A 9,166-nucleotide genomic window follows, 5' to 3' on the forward strand; every position below is an offset into this window, starting at 1 on the left:
ATGAGTTCAAAACAACTGTGATGAAATAAAAGAAGAGGTGAAAAACCCACTCAAGAGTTCGTTGGTGACCATTTACAATGAAAAAAAGTGACACGTTAAAAAAAATCTTGCACAATAATAACCATTGTGCACATATACAGCTACGCATAACAATCAACACATGTCACAAGGTATGCAAGATATCACATTTGTCCGACCTTTGTTTTTTAAACTAGTCCAATCGTTTGTGTTCTTGTTTATTTATTTATTTTATTTATTTAATTAATACATTTTTGTGTTATTATCTTCATATGGGAGGGTTTACAAAAATGCCTCCTGTACATCTGTTCCTGTTATCAGATCAACAGAACATGAAACCACCGATACAGAAGCACAAAAGTCCCGTTGTTGCCTCATTCTTAGAAAAACAAAGACTTCTTAAAGCTGAAGAAAACCTTTGCGCTTATTCACCAACAGTCTCTTTGTTTCAGTTCATAAATATTTAAAAACATCTTTTGCACCTTATTTACTGAAACATATTTACTTCTTCTAACATGAAGTGTCATTAATATGACACATGCAGACAGATACAGGATATGTTTTATATCATTATTATTATTATTATTATTAGTAGTAGTAGTAGTGTTAAGGACATTGTGTTTTTGGTAGCACTAGTGTGTGTGTGTGTGTGTGTGCCATTCTGTCCATACACAAAAAAGCTTAAAAATTTTTGAATAAAATCTGATAAAACTTATTTTTCAGCTTTGTAGAGTAAAGTCATGTTCAAGGTCAGCTTAATGATTTAGAAAATACATAAATAAATAAATAAATAAATAAATAAATAAAAAAAAATATTTACATAAAGCCTCATAACCTACAAGAAATACAAGTGCCATGTCAGCTTAGAGAAAGTAAAATATAAAGGTTTAAAATATCATGTCATATTTGACCTCTGACCTTCAAAGTCAATAGATTGATGTGAAGGTCAAAGTTATGATAATGGTATGCAAAGTTTTAAAATATTTTCAAAATTGTATTTTGAAAAAAGTATTACTGAAAAAAGTATGACTAAGTGTTAATGAAGCACAGGTCTGGTGTTCTCTGACATACAAGACAACTCCAGATGTCGCTGTTGACTAACTTTTCATCCACAGAAGGTAAAAACCTATTCAGTCACAGTTCAGATGATTTAGGTTAAAAGTTGTGTTTAAATATTTTACATGTTTTAGTACATTTGGATCATTCATTTGACTTTTGTCTTCTTCTGATGCAGGAGTTTTATTTGGAAATGGATATAATTTAAAATTAAAGATGTAAATGTGACAAACAAGTGTTAACATGGTTTCATAAATTACAGATTTTTTGTTATGAAGTCAAAATTACACACAGAAAATGCGGTTTTATTAGTCTGCTAATTAAGTTTTTTGAATGCATGAAAAAACTCACTCTGGACAATAACGTAACTATAAAAATGATAAAATATGAAGCTTTATTTTTTTTGTTTTAGAATACATGACCAAATTAAAAATCAAAATAAACTAGACAATAAAAATCTGATTTATTTTGATCAGTGATCAGTTTATTATATGAATTTCCATTTGATCCATAACTGTCCATATATATACTACTTTAGAATAGAGTGTGCATAAAAAATGCATTATAGAAACAGAATAGAAGAGGAATGAACTACATCATAAAGACAATACTGATGAAAGTGGTGAATGAGATGAATTGATGAGATTTGATGGTGAGAAAAGGCGAGCAGAAAACAGTCAGTCAGCATGTGTGCAGTTGGTGGACGGTCCCTTGTTTGTGAGGATCATCAGCAGAGAGAGTCCACAGCAGTACACCAGACTCTTCACTATCAGCACTGTGTACAGCAAGTAGATCGACTTCACCTCGAACATAGATGGCACATAATCTGCAATGAAAAGAACAAAAAAATAAATGTTTGGAGCTGCAGTGAGAAATGTCAGTCCTCTGCTCCTCTGCTCTCTTTGACAGCATCTCCACATGAAGCTGAATCACTGCTGAACACAGTCACCAAGCCTTCATTACCTTGTTGTGTTTGGAGCTTCCCCCTGTGCTTTATGTAGCAGTCACATTCATAGGTGCTGCTTTCATGGGTCATTAAGATGGGAGAGTAGGGCCCCGACTCTCTGAGCTCTGGCCTCTGTCCGTCAGCAGGGGGCAGCTCTTTCAGTTGGCCGTTCCTTGTCTGGTTTCTACATGACAGCTGGACCAGAAAAGGAAACATGCCTGGGGGCACACACAGCAGGGAGCTGTTCCCGTCCACGTGGACTCTGGGTCCTGTTGGGTAAAAATAGAAGTTTGAAGCAGCAACAAGCAGCACAGACACACATTCACACAGTCAGCAGTAGCTTCCAGCACTGCACTGCATTCAGTCTGATCCTGGAAACTACATGGACTCTGATCACTAAACTACTCATCAATACAGCACAAAGTTCACTACATACACTGGATTCAGCTTCATATCAAACACAGTCATCACCTCATGTCATCACGGCTCACATGTGGAAAACAAAATACTTTTGAAATGTTAAATAAAATGACATGTCAGTTTGGACCATTTTTTTCTGTTATTAATTTTTAATAAAATAACTGAAAAGATGAATGATGATATTTTGGTGTGGTGGTTAGCACATGAAGTAAGAAAGTTCTGGGTTCAAACCTGATGGTGGTCGCTGTGTGGTCACATGTATACTTGGTGCTTGTGTCGTCCTTTTCTGTCCACTCAGGTTTGCTTCTACATTCAAAAGACAAGTATGTTAGACTGACTTCTAAACTGTAGGTGTGGGCTTACAGCCTTATCCTAACATACACCACACTTCTCCTTGTCCATTACCAGCCTGGAGCTTCATCCTTCTAATATATACAATTTACTTTATTTAATACTTTATTAAGTCGTGTTGTTGAGAGAACAGATGATTGTAAAAAAAAAAACCCAAAACAAAAAACAAAACTCAGCAGTGAAAATAAACATCTTACATTTTGTGTTTGGATTTTGTTTTACATTTTTTTAAACTTGTAAGTAACAGTTATTCTAAGAAATACCTATGCTATATATGTTTAAAAAGAATGCAAAATGAGCATTAAGATCTGTGTCTTAGAATTTGTAATGTTATGACTTAAGTTTAAATTTATGTAAAAGTTGTGTTTAATATAATTTCACATTCAGTTTTCATATTCATGAAATTTGCTTCAATACATTTTTAAGTATTCTTCAAAATTCAACATTATACATATCAGTTTTCTTTTATTGCAATTTCATTATCACTATCTGTTTTATCATGCATTAAATTGTTAAAATATGATCAAATTTGATCATTTCCAAATTATTTTCAAATGGTCAGTGTTAAGATTTCTTCAATTACAAATCAATATTAAATTACTTTTAACATCAAATATGATCTTGTGTTCAAAAACCAGCAGATGGTGCAGAATTACTGAGATGATCAAATCCTAAATATCTGTAACATCACTAATATTTGCAGAAATAAAGAATAACTTTAGTTGTTCCGTGAGATTTAAACATGTTCTCAGAGATTATTGAGCTTTTCTTAAGTAACAATGGCTGCAGATGAATTCTCTACTAATGATGAAAAAACTAACATGTAAAGCCTGAAGCAGCAGAAACTGACTTTAAACACATTTTCAGCTTCTACAATAAAACAACTGAAGGAAGATAAATGTTTGTTCTTACCTGTTACAGACAGTTTAGTTCCAGAGCCAAAGATGACGTAGCTGTTTCTCACAGTGAGACAGACTAATACAAAAACCTGTCTGCTGCTGAAAGTGTCATCTGAGGTGAATGTGTTCAAAAGATTAACAGGGATCATCTCTCAGCTCCATGATTTCAGCTGCTTAACATTCATATCAACATGACTGAAATATATTTATATATATATTTATATTTATATATATATATATATATATATATGTATATATATGTATATATATATATATATATATATATGTATATATAGCCTTAGGTCCTAGCCTTAGGACCCTCTTAGGGTCCTAAGGCTAGACCCCCTATGCTAAGCAAGCCTACCGCAGACATGGGCGAGACAGATAAATATGAAGGCATGCCGGCTCGGACGTCATCCGGATCAACAAGGTCCGCGTCAGGTGTTGAGGAACCAGGGCAACCTGACGACAAGTGGGCTACTGGAACAAGAAGGCATCGGTGGGCAAGAGACGAAAACAGGGCGTTGTTGGAATGCTACTACGCAAGTAACCCTGGCGGAAGGGGTTACATGAATAGGATGAGGGACCTATGGATTCGGCGAAACAACTAGTAGCTCAGTGTTCCAACATTCGAAAGAAGGGACTGCTCTCACAGCTAGAGATTGACGAGGTACAACATAAATGCTACGGCAAGGAGAAGTCAGGACGCCAGGTCAGGGGGGAGATATCATCACCCCACCCGAGATTGGGTACATAGCCCCAAGTGTGATAGGAGAAGGATCGTTGAGTGCGAGAGGAACTGACCTGAAAGATAGGATCATGGCCAAGCTTGAAACCTGGATCCCCCCGTAGCAGGTTACCAAGATTACGTGGAGTACCCTCAGAAGGTCTGCTAGATGATGTTAATGCAGCACTACGGACAATACCTACGACCACGATTACCGACACTAACAAGCTGATCTACACTACAGCAGCAGTGATCAGTGAGATGCTTGGCTACAAGTTGAACAGCCACAAGGGGCAGTACCCTCCATGGAGAAGGAGGCTAGAGGGCAAGATCAAAGTAGCACGGAGGGAGGTTAGCCAACTAATGGAGTTGCAGAAAGGCGCGACAAAGAAGGTGCATAAGAAATACAGCAAGCTGTCCATATCTGAGGCCTTGGAAACTGCCAAACAACGACTCACAGCCTTGGCCAGCCGCTTGAGGAGGTACACCAGAGAGATAGAAGGCAGGAGAATAAACCAGCTGTTCTCCACAGAACCAGCAAAGGTGTACTCTCAGTGGCAAGGGAACAATAACAGAACAGCACCACCAAGGCTGGAGACGGAGCAATACTGGAAGAGCATATGGGAGAAGGACCCAACCCATAACGGCAATGCTCAGTGGCTAGTGGATCTGAGGGCAGACCATAGCGACCTCCCTGAACAGGGTCCAGTAACCATCACAGTGGCAGACATCCAAGAAAGGGTCTCCAGTATGAAGAGTTGGACAGCACCAGGGCCCGACATGGTTCACGCCTACTGGCTGAAGAAGCTGACTGCACTCCACGAGCGTCTGGCAGCACAAATGAACCAGCTGCTAGTTAACGAGAGACACCCGGAATGGCTAACCGAAGGTCGGACGGTCCTGATCCCCAAGGACCCCAAGAAGGGACCGGTCCCATCCAACTACCGACCAATAACCTGCCTCAGTACTACATGGAAGCTCCTGTCAGGCATCATATCGGCTAAGATGAACAGGCACATGGGTCAATACATGAGCGGGGCACAGAAAGGGATTGGCAAGAATACCAGAGGCGCAAAACACCAGCTACTGGTAGACAGAACAGTCAGCCGAGACTGCAAGACCAGACTGACCAACCTGTGCACAGCCTGGATTGATTACAAGAAGGCCTATGACTCAGTGCCCCACAGCTGGATACTGGAATGCCTAGAATTGTACAAGATCAACAGGACCCTAAGAGCCTTCATCGGGAACTCAATGGGGATGTGGCGTACAACACTAGAGGCCAACTCCAAGCCCATAGCACAAGTCACCATCAAGTGCGGGATCTACCAAGGAGATGCTCTGTCCCCACTGCTGTTCTGCATAGGCCTGAACCCCCTCAGTGAGATCATTAACAAGACTGGCTACGGATACCGACTACGAAACGGAGCGGTTGTCAGCCACCTCCTGTACATGGATGACATCAAGCTGTATGCCAAGAGTGAACGAGACATCGATTCACTGATCCACACTACCAGGCTATACAGCAATGACATTGGGATGTCATTCGGGCTGGAGAAGTGTAGTCGGATGGTAACAAAGAGAGGGAAGGTAGTCAGAACTGAGGGGATTGAACTACCAGAAGGCAACATTGCAGACATAGAGGACAGTTACAAGTACCTGGGGATCCCGCAGGCAAATGGGAACCATGAAGAGGCCGCTAGGAAAGCTGCAACCACCAAGTACCTGCAGAGGGTCAGGCAAGTCCTGAGGAGTCAGCTGAACGGTAAGAACAAGATCCGGGCCTTCAACACCTACGCCCTGCCCGTGATCAGGTACCCTGCTGGGGTAATAGGCTGGCCAAAGGAGGAGATAGAAGCCACTGACATAAAGACAAGAAAGCTCCTGACCATGCATGGAGGGTTTCACCCCAAGTCCAGCACCCTGAGGCTGTACGCTAAGCAGAAGGAAGGAGGCCGGGGACTGGTGAGTGTCAGCACCACAGTCCAGGATGAGACAAGAAACATCCACGAATACATCACGAAGATGGCCCCAACTGACAGCGTGCTCAGTGAATACCTCAGGCAGCAGAAACCCAAGAAAGAGGAGGAAGGCGAGCAACCATCATGGAAGGACAGGCCCCTGCACGGTATGTACCACCGGCAGATAGAGGAGGTGGCTGATATCCAGAAATCCTACCAGTGGCTGGACAAAGCTGGACTGAAAGACAGCACAGAGGCACTAATCATGGCAGCACAAGAACAAGCTCTGAGTACAAGATCCATAGAGGCTGGAGTCTATCACACCAGGCAAGACCCCAGGTGCAGGCTGTGTAAAGATGGCCCAGAGACAATCCAGCACATAACAGCAGGGTGCAAGATGCTAGCAGGCAGGGCATCCATGGAACGCCATAACCAAGTGGCCGGCATAGTGTACAGGAACATCTGTGCCGAGTATAACCTGGAAGTCCCGAGGTCAAAATGGGAGATGCCCCCAAGGGTGATGGAGAATGACCGAGCTAAGATCCTGTGGGACTTCCAGATACAGACGGACAAAATGGTGGTGGCTAACCAACCGGACATAGTGGTGGTAGACAAACAGAAGAAGACGGCTGTAGTGATCGATGTAGCGGTTCCGAATGACAGCAATATCAGGAAGAAGGAACACGAGAAGCTGGAGAAATACCAAGGGCTCAGAGAAGAGCTCGAGAGGATGTGGAGGGTGAAGGTAACGGTGGTCCCCGTGGTAATCGGAGCACTAGGTGCGGTGACTCCCAAGCTAGGCGAGTGGCTCCAGCAGATCCCGGGAACAACATCGGAGATCTCTGTCCAGAAGAGCGCAGTCCTGGGAACAGCTAAGATACTGCGCAGGACCCTCAAGCTCCCAGGCCTCTGGTAGAGGACCCGAGCTTGAAGGATAAACCGCCTGCAGGGGCGAGATGGGTGAAGATATATATATATATATATATATATATATATATATATATATATATATATATATATATATATATATATATATATATATATATATATATATATATATATATGTATATATAAAACATGACTATCTCCTCCTTTTTTAGCAACACTCGCAGCAAAATAATAATGAAAGCAAATAACTACATAAAAATTTCAGTTAAACTAACATATTTGCATTGCTGTTTGAGCCTTTATGCTTTAAAATCTTAGATTGAACTTGACTGTTCTAATAAAAGTCTTATATCAAACTCAACTTGTACTACAGGAGCAGGAGGACTGACCCACAGGAAGAGACAGGACAAACAATCAACAAGGGGTGATGTACTGAACTAACATAATGTAGATGATTGAAGGAAGATTGTAACGTTGCATGACCCAGTTTGGGCCAAGCTTTAGCTGTTGGACAGATGGTCTCACGTCTGTCTCTAGGATACTTTTATACTGAGGAGTTCATTGTCAACTCAGGGACAGCAAGGTGCTCAGGTCCTATACCTGCAAAACAACCTCAAATCATCACCCATCCACCACCATCCTTTCAAATTGGTATAAGGTGTTTGTGGTGATGTGCTGTGTTCGGTTTTGTCCAAATGTCAAAATGTGTCAGAATGACAAAATACAGTAAAGTATAATTCTAATCGATAATATCAATGATAAAGGTAGTTTGAGTAATGAAAATGATTGTAATGTCTGGATTTGTGTGTGTTGGTATGATTCACCTTTGACCTTAGGAGATTAGTCTCTGTGTGTGAGACTGGCTGCAGGAATGTGGAAAATAAGAGTGTGGAGGTCTCCGGCCCATCACCATGCACAATTTAAAAAAACAGAAATGATAATAAGTAGGTTATGATTGATAAACACAGAGGCATAATTTACTTTTGCTGATAGTCATCCATGCTTAATGCTAATCAGAAGCTCTGAATCAAAGTCTGCTATGTGTGTACCCGAGACTGAAAAAGACAGAGAGATGTGAGAATCCCTGATTTTAACATGCATGATTGAAAAGAAAGAAAGAAAATATTTTTAGCATACTTTGATTGAAACACAGCGTCATGAAGAGAAAAAGTTATTCTATGTAATTGAGTTGGAAATAAATCATGTTAGAAAATAAAAATGTGTATAAAAGAGGACTCCAAGGAACAGTTAGGGTTCTTCCTTTAGTTCCTTGCAATGAGTAAAAAATCATTATCTGAGGATTTGGTCCTGGGAATTTGCAGTCGAAAACTATAGCAAGAACTGCCAGAGGAGTAACCACCACCCGAACATCATGGACCCAGAAAGTGAATTTAGATTTTTGTCCTCAGTTTTTCCGCTGCTTTTTTTTGTTTTGGGGTTACAAAAAGTGATTATGTCATTATTATTTTTTATTACTTATTATCAGTTGGTGTGGATTTTGCTTTGCTCCTGCTAAATTGAATGTTTTTTTTTAATAGCAATTAGCCAAAACCCAACAGGAGTTATTTAATGTATAACCCAAATTCCAACAAAGTTGTGAAGCTGTGTAAAACATAAATGAAAACAGGGTGCAATGATTTCCAAATCTGATAAAATGAAGATATTTTATTCACCACAGAACATAGAGTTTACATTGAAAAAATGTAAAATTTCATGAAAAATATTGACCTGAATTTGATGGCAGCAACATGTGTGAACAAAACTGGGAAAAGGCAATAAAGAGGGAAAAGAAAGTGGTTAAAAATGTAGAAGAATATTTTGCAATTAATGAAATTAACTGGCAAAAGGTCAATAACCAGGGGAGATTTTAGCCCATTTTTGAATCAAATGAAATGAATCA

The sequence above is a fragment of the Pelmatolapia mariae genome, linkage group LG18 (assembly GCF_036321145.2).
Source record: "Pelmatolapia mariae isolate MD_Pm_ZW linkage group LG18, Pm_UMD_F_2, whole genome shotgun sequence".
Taxonomy (NCBI): domain Eukaryota; kingdom Metazoa; phylum Chordata; class Actinopteri; order Cichliformes; family Cichlidae; genus Pelmatolapia; species Pelmatolapia mariae.